Source organism: Aythya ferina (genome assembly GCF_964211825.1).
Source record: "Aythya ferina genome assembly, chromosome: 4".
Lineage (NCBI taxonomy): Eukaryota > Metazoa > Chordata > Aves > Anseriformes > Anatidae > Aythya > Aythya ferina.
Genome location: NC_140300.1, coordinates 48,238,285 through 48,256,814, shown reverse-complemented (window position 1 = coordinate 48,256,814; position 18,530 = coordinate 48,238,285). Strand labels below are relative to the sequence as shown.

General features: G+C 34.5%; 2 long non-coding RNA genes across 2 annotated transcripts in view; one reads left to right on the top strand and one right to left on the bottom strand.

Annotated features, from left to right (window-relative positions):
* Positions 1-18,530, top strand: part of LOC311436006 — a 274,041-nt gene that overhangs the window by 103,925 nt on the left and 151,586 nt on the right. The gene's annotated exons all lie outside the window — the stretch shown is intronic.
* Positions 3,587-18,530, bottom strand: part of LOC311436007 — a 150,707-nt gene continuing 135,763 nt past the window's right edge. The window contains exon 4 of the long non-coding RNA XR_014692533.1: positions 3,587-4,560. This is a non-coding gene — a long non-coding RNA (uncharacterized lncRNA). The remainder of the gene's footprint in view (positions 4,561-18,530) is intronic.

Here is an 18,530-nt window from a genome sequence, read left to right as displayed (position 1 = left end):
TAAATCCAGGTGGGAGGTAAGCAAGGCGTTTGTTCCTTCAAATCTGACCCAGGTTTCATGACAACTTTACATCTTCAATTTTAGTTTTGAAATGAGTGTCACATTACTATCTGTCTCCTTTATGCAGTACTTTTCTGCAATAACTGGAAGAAAAATGAATTCAGCATTTAGATAGTTTCTCTTATCAACCAAACAGACTTTATTATGAGATATCCCTGTTTATTTAACTTCTTTCTGTATGTACTTTCTGAATGCAATGTCAGCCTGATCTGGTTTATTATGGCTACAATAGCCTGGGAGAAAACCTCTTCTCAGAAGTAGCAACTTTTTTATACACACACATTCGCTATATATAACTATACAAACTAATATAATTTATGCCAAATATATTAAAAATACTTCTGAACATCCTCAAAGGAGGGAGTAGAAAAATAAAATTTTACAAGGGCCTTATCAGGGATTAAACTTTATTCTAAAATTTTACTTTTTTCCAACTAAGGAAAGACAGGGTGGTTTTTCTTCTCTCCCAGACTTATACCTCCTGTACTCACCCTCTCTAGACATGCTGTGGCCAGCACTTTGCAGAAGTGTCAAAAAAGCCAGGGCCATCTCAGTTGTTTTATGTTTCAGCTCAGCTTCATGTGACATATAGGGTTGATAGTGATATAGTTAAGTTTATTTTGCTTTCCCAAAAGGTGTTAGAAATCCGTATTTGCTGTAAAACTAAGTCACTCTGGCCTAAAAGAAGCCTCTGAACATAGGTTTTGTTATCATGGTGTTATACCAGAATTAGCACACAATGAAGTGAATAATAGATATAAATGTTGTTTGTGTCAGTTCAAACAAAATTTCTGTCATGAAAATATGCTTTAGTTTGTTATGGAACTACTCTGCCAAGTATCCAAAACCTAGTGCGGAGTCTGTACTGTGAGAGCCACAGGACAAGGCTGCTGCTCTCGGTGAGGCTGGTGGTAGCTATACAGAGGAAGGCCTTGACCAAGGGCCTGCTGTTTGTCCTGGCATTTCTTCCCCCAAGTTCTCATCATCACACTTCTGAAGTCCCTGGGTTTTCCATGGCAAGGTTTGTCATTGCGCTGGGATACTTGTTCCCATTCAGCTCTATTCCTTGCTTTTTCTCTTGCTCATAGCTATGCTATTTCAGTTTTGCAGCAGCTGTGGAGGAGTAAGAGAGGAGGAGGATAAGAGGGAGCATATATTTGACTATGTGCGTTGTTGACCTTTGCTCTTTGTGATTTGTGAGTCCTTCAGGAGGCTGGTGTGTTCCTGTAGGACTAAATCAGTTGTACTCCACAGGTAAACAGAGAAAGAAATGTTCTCTTCATACATGGTGACAGAAGAATTGTAACGAATTCATTCTTATAACGAATACTGAAAAGATATATTCTTAAGCACTTACTTATTGGGGTTTTAGCAAAGTACATAAGCTCTGTAAACATATAGTATATTTTAGAAAAACAAACAGGTGTTGATATGTTTTTTGCGTGTGCGTGTTTTTATTTTTCCTAAAGTTTTGATTCCATTGATATCAAAAAGAAAAGCCTGCACTAGAGTGAAAAAAAATGTAGGAAGATTGAGAGTTTTTTGAGAGAGAAGCATCATTTTCATCATTTCTGAGGATCACATGAACCACAAATTGTTCTGATGCTATAATCCTATTTTTGCTTTGGAAAGCTATGTAAAAAGAAATGTCATATTATGCATTTAAGTAGTGAGTCATTATAAAAAGGAACAATGACAGCCTGAACAATTCCTATTTGTTTTCCTGTACACATGCTAAAAATGACTGAAGGTACATTTCCCAGCATTCTCAATGAGGCATTTGAACACTAGTGGAGATAAACAAATGTCATTATTGCTACATTTAAAAAAAAAAAAAAAAAAAAAAAAAAAAAAAGGGACTAAGATTGTATTCCTTAGTGTAATGCAAGCTTTTGAAATGCATTGAGTATATGGAACCATGGAATTTCCATTCTTGATGTTTTTGCCATTACAACTTACAAAGAAATGTAATTAGATGTTTCAGATTTTCAAAGAAATTTCAAGAGGACTTTTTTTTTTTAAAGAAAAAATATATCGAAGTGTAGGATTAACTATGCAACAAATCTTTCACAGATTATGAAATGTAACATATTAATCAGCATGTCAAGAGAAAAAAAGCCTGTAATATTACGTAACTAAATTCTGTTTTCACTGCTGAAGAATGTAGAAAAATAGGCAGGTCCTATCATATATGTGATTTTTCTGAGTGATAGAAAACAAAAACATTTGTTTTAGTATTATACATCCAAAGAAGTTGAAGAAAGAAAAAAGGAACCAGGTGAAGGTTTATTCTTAATAGTATGTTTAAGCTAAAGCATACATTTCAAGTAACTGTAAAAAAACCTTTTTGTAGATGAATTAAAGACTTCTTTCTTCAAGGTGGTGGTTCAACCAGCTCTCAGTGACAACTAGTGATGGACTAAATGTGAGCTAAATTGAAAAGGAATGGACCTGTTAGATAGCTACTTTACATTCATTAATGAGAAATGATCCTAATGAAATATGATAAATAGAAATGATCATAATGAAATATGATCAATAATTCAGTTGGAAAGGACCTTAAAAGACCATGAAGTCCAACTGCTTGACCACTTTAGGACTAACCAAAAATTAAAGCATGTTGTTGAGGGTATTGCACAAACGCCCCTTGAATGCTGACAGGCATGGGACTTCAACCACCTCTCTAGGAAACCTACAGGTATTACAGTGTTTGACCACCCTCACAGTAAAGACATTTTTCCTGATGTCCAGTGTGAACTTCCCCTTCCCCCATTCCCTTGTGCTGTACCCATGTGTCCTGTCATTAGTGACCAGGGAACAGAGATGGGCACCCTCCCTCTCCACTTCCCTGCAGGAAGCTGCAGAGAGCAGTGAGGTCACTTCTTAATCTCTTTTTCACCAAACTAGACAACCCAGGTGTTCTCACCCTCTCCTTATAGGACATGCCTTCCAGCAATTTTATCTTCTATGTTGCTCTCTTCTGGACTATTTTAAGGACCTTAACATCCTTTTCATATTGTGCAGACCAGAACCAAATTTTGGTGATGTTGCACCAATACTAAATGTAGCAGGAGAATCACCTCTTTTGTCCAGGTTGCTATTTTGTGTTTAATGCACACCAAAATGTGGTTTGCTCATTTGGCTACACACTGCTGACTTATATTGAGCCTGCTGTCAAGCAGCACCCCTAGACCCCTTTCTTCTGTGGCTCTCTAGCCACTCTTAATATTATCTCATTATATAATATTATCACTCATTATCATTAGACAATTTATAATTAGACAAATTATAATTATTATCAATCATTATTATTGTAGACAAAGAAATGAATAAAGTTATTTATGTGAAATGTATCATGAATATCATCCTGTTCCCACTGCTGTAAAAGGATCTGAACCCAATGCTGTCTTTCTCACTCTTCTGCCACTTCTTTTAGAATGTAAAAGTTTTGTGGCAGACACCAGATTTGTTTTTATTTTTGAAGGGCAGCTAAGTATTAGTAAGGACTAGGATTAAGTTCTGAGACTGTACTGTAAGGCAAATGCTTTATTCCATATTTCAATTTATTACATGAGTCATTCATACAGAATTTTACAGATGGATATTTCATTTTTAACAATAAAGCAGAGTTTATTTCTGCCTAATTTATGTAGCAGTAATGTTTTTCAGTCATACTCATGCTGTAAGAGCAGTGGTGCTCTGGTTAAAACCTGTTTACATGCCTGAAGACCTAACAATAACAACCCGTATTTAGTTAGTCAGAAGGACGTAGGAATTGTGTTGAATATTCTCCAGCTTCACTAAAGCATCATAAACTGAGGAGTACTGGGTTTTGCTTTGGCATGAGAACCGCAGTGCTGCAATGGTTCCTATGCTTTACTTTTGATCACAAAGGTGATACAAGGGGCAAGAAGGTCCTTTTTGATTTCTGCTAATGTGTTTCTTCTTTCATAACCTGAATCATACATGTAGCAGTTTTATAATACTGTACTAGCTATGATAGTTTGGTGTTTGGCCAATATAGCGTTGGATCTCACCACCTTACGAAGAATAATGCTGAAGAGTTGATTTTGCAACGATGTTCAGCTGAAAGACCACTGAAACAGTTATCTATCTGTATGGCAGGAGGGGACAGTTCAGAACATCAGGCCTGTCACTTCAGATACAATCCTGAAAAAATGTAGAGCCAACATTTTCATAGAAATTGGTCAGATTACCTGGCAAGATGGTACAACATGTGACTAAATGCTGCTTTCTAGTCAGCAACGCATTGGAATAGCCATGTTCTGCCCTGTTGAAGAGAACTTCTGAGGCCTTTGGTTTCAAAATGTCCTGGGTTTATTTTTTTAGCTGCCCAAAATTACATTGAAAATCAGGTTTGCTACAAACAATCTAAAATATTGAGAGGTAAAACAAATTTTAACCAATATCTTTCTGTCCTTTTTCCTACTCCTTCACTTCACTGGAAAGAGCTTTGGTTGAAGATCTGGATCAGCTGACCTATAAGGGAAGCAGCAAACAGAAAAAAAATATCAAAAGGGAGTTAGTATAGTCAAGTAATTAAAAAAATATATATATATGATGAGGAAAAGTGCAATTTATTTGCCCTGAAACAAGCACTGTCATGCATAAAAATGAAGGAAGATTGAAGAGGAAACAAAAAAATATTTTTACATTGGGGGTAACTATTGGGAGCAATCAGGAGGAAAGCTTGTCATGGGTTACCTTTAATAAGTGTTTATAAATTTGGAGGTGATGGGTTAAATAATACAGTTTACCCTCAATAAAAAAAAATAATAAAATTCTGATATTTGACTGAGGCTGCTTCTTTTTAAACGTTTTCCTTATATTATGTGACATTGAAAAAACAAAGATCTTTTGACAAATGTTAAATTAGTTCAATCTTGAAAGGTAACACAAGAGTTTGTATGTGTGTATTTCAGCAGAAATACTATTTGTAAATTATAGATATATTGGCATTCAGTCTCCATTATAGGTTCCAAAACGCTATCAGCAACCCTTTGTGATAGTTCTGAAAGGTCTCACTTCCAAAAAGCCCTGAAGTGTGAAGCAAAACAAAAATATTTAATTGTAATAGTTAACTCACTAGTTAGACATTCTTTTAGTCTTTGCAGGGTGATAAAAAAAAGATCAAGCCTTCAAAATATAATTTGCGTGTTTATGAGAAAGTCACTGTCTATGTCTGTTATAGAAAAATAAGTAACTATGCTAGCTCATGTACTATTTTTGAGAACCTAGTAATGTAGTGCCAAAGAGGTTTAAATTGCATGATCTTATTTGCATATTAGACAAAAATCCAAAACATTCTGAATACTAATGTGAAATCTTCACATTATCCCTTCCATCCAAAGATGACAACAATATGTAAGCATCCTCTCAGTTCACTAGCTATTGAATTAGCTCCCTTTCGTTATGGACAAATGTGCAAATCATAGAACGCTTTTTTTTTTTAATCACTTGGGAATAATTGCCAAGAGTCTTGAAACACAAACTGGGTTTATGATGCTGTGTTTTCATCTCTTACTCATGATAGGTACCCATTACAACCAAAGAGATGACTGACTGAGATACAAGATTAGGATAGCTGCAAAACATATAATTTCATAGGAGCAGCAAAATTTCAAGGGGGTGTGTGACTGACTGCCTTGTGCTGCCTTCTTTCCACCTGCATGCAAGACCACTCCTGCTGTGCTCTGGATACTTACACATGTTCATAGAATCATAGAATAGTTTGGGTTGGAAGGGACCTTACAGTCTGGCTGCAGTACAGAAAAACCTATTGACTGTGCAAGGCTGTGGTAAGCAAAGCCAAATGATGGGACTGTTTTTTAGAAAGCTGTTTTGATTGAATGACCATTCTGAAGTAGCTTCTTTGCCAGCCATGATAATCGGAGGACTGACTGCAGTAATGTTACCTCCAGATAGCTAATTCTAATTCCATCTTTTATACTAAGAGGTCCAGCAGAACTTTTGTAATCAAAATAACATTAAAATCATTATGTTGATGACTAAATAAAGTAGACAGAACCAGTAAAATATGACTATTCTTTGCAAAAGATTTTGAGAAATTACATTTATTTTAAACTAAGAAATTAAATACTGTTATCTGTCATAACAGAATCTAATGTTAGACTACATGTAAGAGAACGTGCTATCTCACTGTATTTAAATCTTGACCCCAAATCCCTGGAGAAGCTCATGATGAAATGTAAAACACATGAAATAATTCTGCTAAATTGCAAATATTTGTATTTAGAGTGAAGGAAGAGTTACAGAGACCATTCACCTACTTGAACTAGATGTCAGTCCTAATATTTTCCTAGAATCCTAGGCTGAGGTAGGAAAAGACCTTTGGTCCAACCTAGAGCTTGTTGCTCAAGACCATGTCCAGATGACTTTCGAAGATCTCCGAGGAGGGAGGCTCCACAGCCTCTCTGGGCAGCCGTTCCTGTGCTCATTTTTTTCTTACTAACCCTTTTTTGTTGTTTTATTATCTGTAAGGGTAGTGGTTGCATTCTTAAGGAAATAATAATACTAGTAGTAATAAATAATAATAACTAAAAAGGATACCTTTGCCCATTTTAGAGTTGTCAGTGTAAAGTAAGTAACTTGTCCAAATTCATGTACTTAAAAGCAAACTGTAATAAATGGGGTTTGGCTGGAACAGTGAGTGTTTGAACATGAGCCTTCACCATCATCTTTCATCTAGCTGCATTTTGATGCTATTGTACTTGAGCTGTCCTCCAGTGAGACTCCTACCATAGTTCTCCCTCAAAACCACAGCCAAAGTTTCTTTGAGCAGGCTCCGAACTTGCCATTTTAAGCAGATACATTTTTCTTATTTTGGATGTTGGAAACGCTCCTTCTTGCAGACACTACTTTCTGCGAAGGAGCTCAAAAACCATTTACATTAATATTGTGTGGAGAACGACAGTTAATCCCAATAGCTTCAAAGTAATTTCTGGCATGAGAATAAAAGAGGCCTGTATAATATGAAATTCCAAAAGTGGAATTGGTGAATGTATATTAATTTCACTACACTAATACACAGTGGTAATGTTATTAGTAGATACAAATGTGATAGTGTTACATAGACTTAACCCACAAGGAATGCAAGAGAAAGTTTTAATGACTGTTGAGAAATCAAGTATTTCAGGGAAAGCAAGCTTATTCAAAACACAATTATTGATTTTCTCTTTTTGATTATATTGTATGAGGCTTGCCTACAACTTTTCGGTTTGTAAATGAATTGTAGATATATCAAAGCTAAACTCATATTTAAATAGATCAACAAAAATATGTTTATTTACTGACAAGCGGGATTTTTTCCTTAAAGTACATGGTAAAAGGAGTGTGGAGTAATCGTAATTTCCATTTTGATGTAGCAATAGGGAAATGGGATTATTGTTGTTTTTGTCCTTTGTGTTTCCCTAACAATATTACATAAGGGTAATCTTTCACCCTAAAACATGATGTACACAAGAATTCATTTGACACCTGCTACAACTATCCCTCCAAATGTGTGATATCTTTTATTAGAATCATGGGAAATTTCCAGGGCTGGCTTTGCTGTAGCAAATTCATACATAACTGTGGCCAATACTCCCAGGATTTTTGACTGATAAAAGATGATATTTCACTTCTCATTTCATACTATGTATGATGTTTTAAATATTTTGTTTTCTAGATACATATTTTCAAATTATTATTATTATTATTTTTAGACTTTAGTTTCTGGAGTGAAACAGGTAACGTGTGCACATCTTTTCTATTTAGAGACAACTCAATTATGAGCAGTAACATTACTACTCAAGTATCAGGTATTACTTGTGTATCACTTGTGCTGCTCATCAGGTATCACTGATGTATCAAGCATCAGTCTGGTATATGAAACATGAAATTGGGTTTATATATACATGTAAGTAATTTTGTTTGGTTGATTTCTAAACAGTTGGCCAGAATAACTTTTCCTTTCATTTTGTCCTAATTCTAGTTTGAAATAGCTTATTTGTTTCTCCCCTCTCCTGGCATTTTCGCATTTCACAATAGGAATATTGGAGAAAAGAAAGAGGCATGGTTTGTTTGTTTTGCAATAAGTATTTCATCAGGTTTAACCGACATGCATCCGGGATAAGAAAACATTTTACTTTATTAGAGATTATCTACTAATCAAAGGGGATATTTAAAATGCACAAGGGAATTTATTTGATTTTGGCCTAGTGGTACAGAAATGAAGTGACTCATAAGAAGTAACTTATTGATTTGATCAGTTGCGTAGCTATAATTGTATAGAAAATATTAAATCATAAAATATACAGAGAAGAAATTGCATTGGAATTTCTGAACAGGTAAGAAGAATTCATTAGAAATAATGGTCAATTTTCTCCAAAACTCTAACTCTTCTGATTAGTTTTTCTGCTTTCCATTTATTGGTACTGCCTCAAAGTTATGAATTACTGGAGCTTCATAACAGATAGAATTCAGGTTTTTATAGCTTGTAATCAAAAATTCTTATCTTCTGCAGTCTGGCATGGCTGTGAATAAAAAACATTGAATTCTCTATATAAAGCTTCAAAAGGATACTTAAAAAGTACTAACTGATTCATTAGTAGCAAAAATCTGTACATTTTAAAAACATACTTGCAGAGTTTTCAGGATTCTTATTTTGTTTATTATATGAACACCCAATAATGTTGGACATTGTGATATGGTACTGCCAGCAACCTGAAGATAATGTTGTAAGATATGTTGATGCACTAGTAGTAGTATCATTTGCCACTCTAGAAGTGAGTGCTAGTAGAGTGCTGCATTTAAGGAGAAAAGATTTCTTGAGTTAGAGCTACAGGAAAACTTCTCGTTTTTAGAAAGGAGATTGTTTCAGCATGAGCTTTTCCTAACCTCTCCTGACCTATTTATAATCTTTAGAGACCAAAATAAATAAATAAATAAAATCGTAATTCTCAATTTTTCCATTATTTTTTGCTCAGTGTAACAAGGAATTTTTGAAGGTGGGAGGTGAGAGTTGGTTTTGTTTTCTGTCAGAAATATTGATAAATATGTCAGTTATCTTTAATTCTAGGACATGTTTGGACAAGTGGAAAATGCAAAGATATAAAAGATAAGGGTAGACTCACAATCTACCAATATAAATTGTAGCTTATTTCTAGCTAGAATTGGGCATCAATCTTTAACAAGTCCATTAGAGAATTAATATATTAATCTAAAAGTGCATTTTTTTTGCTCTTTTAGTTCATTCCAAAGTCATACATTAAGAAAAACAAAGACTGTCCAGGCTTTGCAATGGCATTATTTTGAGTAAAAGTGTATTTACCATCTTGTTGGAAAATCAATTATTAGAAAACAAAAGCAATTTTAATATAGAAAAAATGGAGGTCAACAAGAATTTATTTGGTATTTAGTAAATTGCTCTATCTCACAACTACAAGCAATTCCTAAAGAGATGTGAATTGACCTCTGTTTTTGTTTGCCTTTTTTTTTTTTTTTTTCTCTGAAAGGAAAGCTGATCTTTAAAAAAGAAAGATCCCTCTCCTTAAAAATTTAAGGAAAAGAAAAGCAGTTTAATTTCCGGTTGAAAAGATTTTTCCAAGCATTTTATGTATGAATTAAACTCCAGTAGAGGCATAATGAATTCCACTGTATATTGCAAAGAAGGTTTTAGCTAACCAAACAGAATAAGTTGATAATAAAATCATGCCTTTAATAGTTTGCCTAAATTATTCTGTATAATTTAATGTATTTCATAAAAGAAGCTGGTGAAGGAAGCCTCAACAATTAATCAGTAGCTAATGCAGATAAGGGCATAGTAGACAGTATCTGGCTCTCTGGGACTGCCTTGTCTTGCTTTCCTTGTCTACTTCACTGTTACTCCCTAATCTTTATTGGCATTTACTCATCCACTAGAGAAATGTACTTGTTTTTCCAGATCACAATAACCTTTTAGGGTCTGACATTCTAAATGTTTACTTTAGACATTAAACGAATTATTGGGAAGGTGTTTAGGAAGATGAACTCTGAGAGAGGAATGTTCAGTATGACATGTAATTCTGTATTTGTAGTTAGTTACTATCCTTTGGCTGTGAGAACATATTTGTGCTATTAAGTTCATGAATTATGTAGTTCATGGTATTGATGATCTTAAACTTAAATGTTTTTGTCTTTAAGAAACTCATTCAGGTTTGGGTGCAATGGTAATTTCCATAAGTAAATGTTAACCACATCTAGTTTCCATTCTGAAGATTTATCTGTATAAAAAGGACACTTGTAAGATAGGGCAGCAAAATCTGTCTCTACCCCGGCTGCTAATTCTAGCCTGAAATCACTGCCTGGATTCTGCTTCCTTTTCTTTTTAGAAACGATAGAAGATTCTGTGGAGACATTTTCTATGCAGATCAGATCAGTCTTTTTTTTTTTTTTTTTTTTTTTTTTTAAGACCAAGCCTTAAATGTAAAACAAACAAACAAACAAAGAAACCCCACCAAAACAGTCTCTTCATTTATAAACTTCTTAATCTTTAATTTGCAATCTTTTTATATGGTTCTGTACAGGATAAATAACAGTCTACACCCAGAAACATCTCCCCATGCATTTGCTTTACAGATAGATATCAGGTCACTTTCTGTTGGAAAGATAAATGGAGGGAAGACTGGTCTGAATACAAATCAATAATACTGTGAGTGCCTCTAGCACAAGCTTTGTGAGTCAATTTCCAAGTTCTAGCAGATCATGCTTTACTAAACAACTTTGTGATTGACAGTGTTGTTAAGACTGTGCAGATCAGCTAGTGCTGATCACTGTAAGTTTGGGCAGCCAAAGAGAAATAAATATAGCTGGGAGTTTGAGTAGCTTTTGTCATTTCTCATTGAAATGAACCAGTGATTTTGTAGAACAGAATGAACAGTGTGTTACTTCTAGAATGTTTCAGACTTTTATAGGGAGGAAAGAAAACAAGACTAAATCCAGAAAACTGAGGACAAGGAAAAAGCCTAAAATCGTCTCTTCTCTTTTCTAGAGGGCTGCTATAGCAAGCTATGCTGGAGGCCTACTTTCTTCATGATGAGAAATACAGATATTTTATAGAGAATGGAACTGTATTTTGCCAAGTAAAACTACCTTGGCAGAATATCTCTACAGCCTGTTCAGGAAGAGTTCAAGATCTCCTTTTATTTGACTGTGAGAATACTCAATTCCTAAGAAATTACTTATTGTTTTGGTAGTTCTGTATATCTGGTCTCATACAGATTTCACCATCCATTTCTGTGAATACTTTTTTGGAGAAGCGAAATAATGCTTTTTAAAGAATAAACAATTTCCACATCAGATATTATAAAAAGGAGAGGCAGAAAAAAAGGAGGGGACTCTGAGTGCTTATCTTGTCTAGCCTATGAAGGGAATCTGTGAGAACAAGCCTTCAGGTGATATTTTTTTACTACAAAAATAGATAGTTGGGTAGTTGGAGGGAGTCTCTTCTACCTACAGCTCCTGTTCCTTGTCAGAATGGTCACTGCAGATGCAGTTCCACTGTCACCTGCCAGAGGTCATTTCATCCTCCCCTGACTTATTATTTCCTAATGTCGTGGTTTAACCTGACCGGCAGCTAAACACCACGCAGCCGTTCGCTCACCCTCCCCCCTCCCTCTCTGGGACGGGGGAGAGAAATGGAAAGTGAAGCCCGTGAGTTGAGATAAAGACAGTTTAATAAGACAGGAAAAAAAAAAAAAAAAAAAAATAATAATAATAACAATAATAATAATGATGATACAATGGTGATAATACGAAAGTAATAATAGTATGTACAAACAAGTGATGCACAATGCAATTGCTCACCACCCGCTGACCGATGCCCAGCCTAACCCCGAGCAGTCCGGCCCCCTCCCCCCGGCTAGCCACCCCTATATATTGTTTAGCATGACGTCAGATGGTATGGAATACCCCTTTGGCTAGTTTGGGTCACCTGTCCTGGGTCTGTCCCCTCCCAGCTCTTACTGCACCCCCCAGCCTGCCCGTTGGCAGGACAGAGCAAAGGCTGAGATGTCCTCGGCTTAGTATAAGCACTGCTCTGCAACAATTAAAGCATCGGGGTGTTATCAGCACTCTTCTCATTCTAAGCCAAAACACAGCGTTCCACCAGCTACTAGGAAGAAAATTAATTCTGTGCTAACTGAAACCAGGACACCTAATAAAAAATGAAGTCAAATAAACTGTTCATCAGTTTTCCATTCTTATATAAGTGAAATTGTAAAGGTTGCTAGGGAAGTTAGAATAGAATTCTGACTGTGTTGTATTGTGCCTGCTCTAATCTGGTGCTAAATATTGAAGTCTTTATGCTTGGAGTATTAGTGCAAGAGTCCACTATGTTCTTAAGACTGTGAAAGGTGAAGAGAGTCAGTGTTCTCCTTGTTGTTTTTGTTTTTCCACAGAGCTCAAAAAAGGTTTGTGTACTGGTGGAGTTCTTAGTGTGCTATTTATTTTTTAAGAAAGTTCTTAAAAATTGAACTGGAATTACCAGGATCAACAAAAATTAATAAACCTTTAGTGAAAGCAATCCTTGATAGAGCTCTGATCCTAGATATTGGGTGAAGGGTGAAAACCTTCAGTGAAAATTGAAAGTCCCCACAGGTGCATTTTGTAGTATGGTCAAGTTCCTGCCGTTTCCCTTCACAGTGAAAATAATAAAACTGTAGTACTATATGTGTTTTAAAAATACCTTTTTCTGTCTTAAGAAGCTTGACTACAAGTTTATACTTCATTTATTCCTTTTAGCAATGTATTGTTATTCCTAATGGAAGTATTTTAATTACAAAATAGAGAAAACATCCAAAGCAAGCTAATTGTTCTGGACATTTTTAATGGCAATTAACAATATACATATACAATATGTCTTTTTATTACTGCCACAGTGAAGGAAATAGTCTAGTTTTGCATATACTGACCCAAAGCTACTCAGTTCAAAAACTACCAGTGTTTTCAGAATACAAATCTTAAGTTATTTCTTCTGCTTTGCTTAGAAAAGGGAGTAAAACAATCTGGAGATCCCATTTTCAGAAATATTTGTGTTAATTCCTAATTTTAGGAGAATTTTCTGTAATGGATCTTTTGAATTGTTTGCCAGGTCTGCATCAACAAAGAATTGAGTCAAACTTGGAAACATAGTCAAAAAAAAATTCTGTGAGAGAACATACGGTATTCAGAATCAAAGAATTTTATTTTGTTTTGAATTTTAGAATACATGATATTTGCTATCATTATGTTTTTCTTAATTAAGTAGGAAGATATGTTTGGTGTAGAAATATCTTCTTTTAATTCAAAAACATACCTGTTTTTCTGGATGAAGGAAAATAAAAACAAAAAACAGATGTAGACATACTTAAAAGTGTATAGATTTTACACGTTTAGGGAGTTGCAGAGAAAACCAAAGCACCAAAAATTCTTTTGTTTAATTTCTTGTTTTCTTCTATTTTAAAGTACAACAGTGTAAAGGTCTATAACTTCTTTCTAGTGTATTATTGTTCTTAGGTTTGTATACAAAAAGGCTTGTCTAATGAGATCTCAGTTTAGAGATGAACATGAAAAGTTGGTACTGATTACATTCTTTTCTAGGCCTCTCTCTTACGTAAGCTTTTAGAAAGTTGCCTGGGAATTCATGTCATGAAGTATTAGCTCCACAGTCTGTGCAATGCTAATGAAATATCTTTTTGTGTGTGTGTGTGTGTTTTGTTTCTTTCTTTGTTTGGTTTGTTTGTTGTTGTTGTTGTTTTATCATAAGTAGGATTGCATCTGAAAAAAGTTCTAGTATCATAATGTAAAGGCAATAATATTTGCTATGTATTTCTCAGACTATTTTCTTCATGAAATGAGAAAGATAATGAACATATGAAATACTGGATATAATTCCACAGTAGAAACCTTTTGTTTACATTTTTTTCTCATTTCTTTGCAACTCCAGAGTTGATTCTGTTGACGGTTTTATAAACATGCCTGAATGCCATAGTGAATTGGTTCCATGTGTTCAGTACCATACTATCTATTATTTTCTACTATTACTACATATCATATAGTGATATTTGGAAACTGCTGAATATTGGTATAATTGCACCAGAAGTCTGCAAAACTGTTCTATCCTAATTGTTTAGGGGACCATTCCAAGTGAAGTTCACTAAAGAGTAATATGTGGCACAGAGATTTTTGCTACCATTGCTATTTTAGTTATTCATACTGCTTTTGATAAGCAAAACTGAAATTGCATCCTGGAATTTATATCCTTTATAATCTTCCTTATGTATTTATGGTTTTATGAGGTTTCTTCTATTTGTTTGCATTATATTTGACCATTTTATTCATTTTTATTACCAGGATTGAAAAGTATTATAATATATTCTAAAAATGTGACGTACTTGAAGCGTACTGATTTATAGATGCCATGAACATGTATTGCATCAGACGGATCTACACATACAAAGATTTATATGTACATGTGTAACAGATTTATAGGTCTTCAGTAGAAGTGGTCAGTTATCGGTCACATGACTGTATGTGTGTTCTAATTGAATAATTCCTTAACCACCATTTGTATGGTTAACCACCATACAAATCATTTGATTATTAGTTTCAACATTTTTTCTTTTCCACATGCCTAACTTTACTGGTTTAATTAACATGAATTTCACTAATTCATAATTTGAAGATTCAACTGGGCTTTTTCTGATATTGTCCTAGCTCTGTTATTTGGACAGTTTTAGGTAAATGAGTGACCTTGACACATTTCTACAGGGAAATATAGTTCAGAAAAGGTGTTTTTTTTGTTTGTTTATTTGTTTGTTTTAGAATAATACAATACAATACATACAATACATACTTTAAATAAGGACCCCACACAAACTGCAGTGTAACTTCATCCTTCCTGATCAGCATTAAGAGGCCACCAAAATACCTGATAAGTAGTGATAACTGCAGATCTTGGGAACTACTTTAGATAACTGTGAATCATTGTGTGCTGTAAGCTGAAATATCTTGCTGATTGCTTCACTTCTATGATGGTAGCTTGTCTGTTCAGTAAATATTTTCAGAAGTAAGGTATACATTGCTACAGTAAAATGGGTGAGCTACTTATAAGTTAAAAAGGGTTTCAATTTTGCTGTTGCTATGTAAGTGTATTAACAATGACGGGCCAATAACCAGTCAGCTAAGTCAGAGATGGTGCTCTAAAGGCAAAACAAGAGACTCAAGACCCAACGGTAGAAAGATCTGTGCTGGAAGAGAAATCTAGCGAATGTAACAAGATTGAGATTTATAGTCTTAAATATCTAATAATATCTATTTTCATGACTCAAACTGTCGCTTTTTCTTGTTGTTGCATGTTGTGATATGCAATTATTATGCTTATGCACTATAAAACAATGTGAAGTAAATACATGTTTTTAATTTGGAGATATTTTTAGTGGCCTAAAATCTGACTATGTACAAACTGAGAAAAAAAGCACTACACTACTTAATGAAGTTCAAATGTAACAGCAGCTCTCTTAGTTGTCTGTTTCATCTGAATAATTATTACTATTAGTTTATCTTTTCCACTTAATATATATTAGTAAAATAAACAAAACTATCATGTCTCATGCATGCAACCACATCTTCAATAGTCTGTTGAACTGGTTTTTGAACATAAATTCTCAACTAGATTTTTCCATCTAATACTTTTTAGGGGTAAGTGAAAGGGAATGGAGGTATGTAATAAACTTCTTGTATTCTTTGCACTAATATATAACACACATTGCTGATAAATGACTAGACTGTAACCTGCCAAATAATAACGAAAAGTTCTGTTTTTAAAATGTATTATATAGCATTCTATACATATATCTATATGTTTGCTTCAGAAGTATAGCTTGTGTTTAAATTGGGACATGGCAATAGATGGCAAAAGAAGCAAATGCTATTGTTTTTTGTTTGGTTGATTTTTGATAATGTCCATAGATTTCATACATGCCAAGATGTGTTCAACACACATGTTGAATTCCCAGGTTTGCAATAATTTCCTTTAAGGCAGGTGTTCTGCTGAATCAGAAAAAGGCTGCTGATGATCAGTGCAGCTCAGAGAGGACCATTATTTTATCATTTCAATATATTATGTGAGTCATTAAGGATTTAGAATTAAAATGCTTTCTTCTGGTATGGAGACCCAACTTTCTCATTAAACATGGCAACAAAAAAATCCATTTCAAAACAGAATAACAATTGTTCCTGTTATGAAATGATAACACACTGGTATAAATACAAACAGTCCTACTGGAACTAATAGCTATTCTAGATCTACACCAGTGAAATGGAGCTCAGACTCTGGACTGGTGCCTAGCATTAGCTCATTATCATAAATTCTTGCATGTGTATTGATAACAAAAGTCTCAAGTTGAGAAAGAACCAATCTGGAAAAATAAGCACTACTTTTTTAGGGATTTGCATGCACTTTAGAGTTGAAGTAGAGATAACATACAACCTGAATTGCTGCTAAAATTATCTTTTATCTTCTGGGATCTGTTATTCTCAAAGAAAGTTGGATGTTAGTGTTAGAACAAGGAAGGGTTTCATAGATATTTTGCTCTGTATATTAATTCAGGATTTTTTTTACTTACTTTCTTAATAAAAATAATTTAGAAGTGCTAGATACAATTTATCAATATGATTTTAGACAATGAACACACACACAGAATATTCAATTGGTTTAAAACACAGAGTCATTCCAAATTAAAAGAATCAGACATGGGCAATTTTGAATTCATTGCTCTATATGGAAATATTGCTGCTGTATAAATGTGGATTTTAAATTTTTGGCATGCTTCATAACTTATAAATACATTAATTATTATCTAAACACCTTAAAAGAGCCTAGGATTTGAATTATGAATCTAAGGTCCTGATTCAAAGAAGCCACTGAAGATGTGCTTTATCTCACTGGAGTTTAAACCTAAAATTAAGCCTCTGTTTGCATGCTTGTCAAACTGAAGCTTAAATGAACATGGCAGGTCCTCTTAAAGAAAGCAGAAGTGTGTTTGACTGCCACATACCAAAAAGGGAAGCTATTCTAGGAGTCAAAGCACAAAGGTAGGAGTAAGAGAAGAGGAAAATTGGATCACTGGAAAAAAATAAAAATAAAAGCCTGGCAGACGAAATAAGGTAGAGAGGAGAGGGGTAGGGATTATGGAAAACAAACAAACAAACAAACCAACCTTCAGAGATTCAGGGTACAAAGACCCACAGGCAGGAATATTACAAAAGCTTTGGAGATCATGATGGAGTTCTCTCTAAATTGAGCTTTAGGAGTAAGCAGCAAAATGTGTTCTGGTATCATGATTATCATCCTCCAGACCTTTCTATATATTCTGCCATCAGATTAATATTCCAGTATGAAACCCAAGTAAGGATTTATCTTCCCCACCCCCACTCTCCTCTTTTTTGATACCAACATTTCTCTGTTGCCGTATTACTTTATGTGTCCTACATTCTCACCGTTTGCTCTTTGAATTAGTTATATTATTTTTACAACCACTCTTTGCCTATGCATGCTTTCTGGAATGCTGGATATCTATATTGTGTTTAAAATAAAACATTGTATGGAAAAAGAATGCAAGGTAGTCTTATGGTTCATTGATATTTATTAGGAAAAAGTGGGCCGGGGAGGGGGGTGGTAGGAAAAGGGAAAGGAAAGGGAAGCTGCATTATTCGTGAGTGCAACTGTTGCTTTTTTAGCCAAAATGATTTGAAAGGATACTGTACTGGAAAGATTAAAGATTAAGAAATGCAGGCATGTCAAAGAAAGTTAGGTCTTCTACAAAGTAGTGGCCATTACTGCTGTTTTCCAACATACAAAAACTAAACATTCTGATCTTTCTTGTATTATCATGATAATGAATAATCTCGACTGTGTTTTGTGTTGTGCTTTTCTCTGAAAAGTCTGTTGTTACTATAGGCATGTGTGTGCCCACATGTGCACACATTCACACAGCTGCAATTTGTTGTCGTTGAAATCCCGTAAGTTTGAAGAGTAAAATTTAAGGCACTGGCTTGGAGTCACAGTCTGCCAGTGCAGCTGATGAAACAGCAGCCTCTTGCGGTAAAACAAAGGAGAAATGGCAGGTAAATCCTCGTGATGTGTGGCAAAGCCTTTTGTTTGCAGAATAACACCAAACTTTCTGATCTTCTTGTAGTGCAGGTGCAATGATTATCAAATAAAGGCAAACACAGGTTGTCTAATAGTTTCCAAAGGGAGTAAGATTCATTTGCTCATAGACCAGGATGACCTTTTAATTCCCAAGTGTGAATGTTAATAGGCTTCCTCATTAAAGAACCTCATTAATGTCAAAATCCCACTGAAAATCATTAACTATGATATGATAATGCTGAAGAGAAAAACTCATAGAGAAACAGTAAATATGTTTTGA